Source organism: Sprattus sprattus (genome assembly GCF_963457725.1).
Source record: "Sprattus sprattus genome assembly, chromosome: 21".
Lineage (NCBI taxonomy): Eukaryota > Metazoa > Chordata > Actinopteri > Clupeiformes > Clupeidae > Sprattus > Sprattus sprattus.
The window spans coordinates 11,022,884-11,025,426 of NC_137919.1; positions in this window are offsets into that span (position 1 = coordinate 11,022,884).

Below are 2,543 nucleotides of genomic sequence, written 5' to 3' on the forward strand. Positions count from 1 at the left end.
ATTTCCTATCTGCCGATCACCAGTCACAGCAGGTAATAACATTCCATTCTGTTTTTTTTTGTGTTCTATTTCTGGAAGCCTATTGAGCTCCTGTGCAGGGGTATGCGTTGGCATGCCTCACACGGCGTGAACATATGATCTCGACACCCACCGTGAGTTATCACCAGGGCATGTGGTACTCGGGCTGCTATGGTTACAGGTTGTCAGGTGATCCGGAGTTGCTAGGCTCCACTTTCCCTGAGACCTCTGACCCCGTGTGGCCTGAGGGCGAATTCAGACAGCTACAACTCTGCTCTTCCTGTCTATCTCTCTGTATCACTCGCTATCTGGCATGCTCACTCCATCTCTCATTTGGTCTTAAATGATATCTTCTTCACTCCTACACTATATCTTTACACTGCACTACACCGTACTCATCCACTCCTACACTACATCTTTACACTATACACTCATCCATACACTACACTTTACACTCATCCACTCCTACACTACATCTTTACACTATACACTCATCCATACACTACACTTTACACTCATCCATTCCTACTCTACACTTTACATTCATCCACTCCTTACACTACATCTTTACACTATACACTCATCCATACACTACACTTTACACTCATCCATTCCTACTCTACACTTTACATTCATCCACTCCTACACTACATCTTTACACTATACACTCATCCATACACTACACTTTACACTCATCCATTCCTACTCTACACTTTACATTCATCCACTCCTTACACTACATCTTTACACTCATCCACTCCTACACTACATCTTTACACTATACACTCATCCATACACTACACTTTACACTCATCCATTCCTACTCTACACTTTACACTCATCCACTCCTACACTACATCTTTACACTATACACTCATCCATACACTACACTTTACACTCATCCATTCCTACTCTACACTTTACATTCATCCACTCCTACACTACATCTTTACACTTTACACTCATCCATTCCTACTCTACACTTTACATTCATCCACTCCTTACACTACATCTTTACACTCATCCACTCCTACACTACATCTTTACACTATACACTCATCCATACACTACACTTTACACTCATCCACTCCTACACTACATCTTTACACTATACACTCATCCATACACTACACTTTACACTCATCCACTCCTACACTACATCTTTACACTATACACTCATCCATACACTACACTTTACACTCATCCATTCCTACTCTACACTTTACACTCATCCACTCCTACACTACATCTTTACACTATACACTCATCCATACACTACACTTTACACTCATCCATTCCTACTCTACACTTTACACTCATCCACTCCTACACTTTCTCTACTCACTTTAATCTTCAACTAAATAATCACATCCACACACACACCAACCAATGTTTTCCTTTAGTTTGCTCTCAGACACAGACTTTATTTGGGATCTATGGTGATACCTCTGTGTTGTACTCCGTGTTGATCTCACACTGTGGATGGGAGATGAGGAGCAGGCTGATCTGGTCTGGTGGGGTCACTGGGCTCGTTAGACCTCAGATTACAGGTGAAGCCCCATCACTTATGATCACACTCTGAAACTTGTGCCCTGCACTAGTGTGTGTGGGATTTCCCTGTGTGTATGCTCTCAGTGTGTGTGTGTGTTTGTGAGAGAGAGGCTGTAACTGTGTAACCTGCCTGTAGCTGTGTTACCCTGTGTCCGCTGTGTGTGAGAGAGGCTGTGTGTCACGGTGGCTCAGGTGCTTGCACTGCCGCCTCTGGTGCTTGCACTGCCGCCTCACAGCAAGAAGGTCATGGGTTCGATTCCCGTATGGGGCGCTGTTGGTCCTGGGGGGGTAGGTTCTCCCCAGTGCTCAGGTGGGCTATCTCCCGGGCCTTTCTGTGTGGAGTTTGCATGTTCTCCCTGTGTTCACAAGGGGTTTCCTCCACTAAGAACCCCAACAGAAAAACATGCAGAAGAACTGAAATCCGTCCCTGACCAAGACGGATCACTTGAATTGGTCCCCGGGCGCCTAACGCCGGGTGCCCACTACTCCTGGGGTTCTGGAGGAAGGACAGTCCAGGATGGGTGAAATGCGGAGGAAAAATTCACTGCGACCTCAGGCCTACGTGTGCGTGTGTGTCTTTGTGTGTGTCCTGATCGTAACTGTATATGCACGTGTGTGTTACTGTGTGTCGTTTGTGCAAATAAAAACTGACAACAGTCAGCCTTGTTTGTTTTTAACTGTGTAACCTGCAGTCTGCTGAGGTCGTGTGTGTGTGTGTGTGTGTGTGTGTGTGTGTGTGTGTGTGTGTGTGTGTGTGTGTGTGTGTGTGACACTGTAGCTGTGTTACCCGAATGGAATGAGTTGTTGCTGGTGTGCATTCAGTCTTAATGGACAAACCAGAGCTCATGCTGGCGCATCATCAGAGCGCTGGTTTTTACAACCTGTCGAAACGCAGACTGCCCGTCCGCGACCCGCTAGTGCTCCAACAGAGATTGATTTCACGTTTTAATTTTAATTTTGCACCAACTGATTTA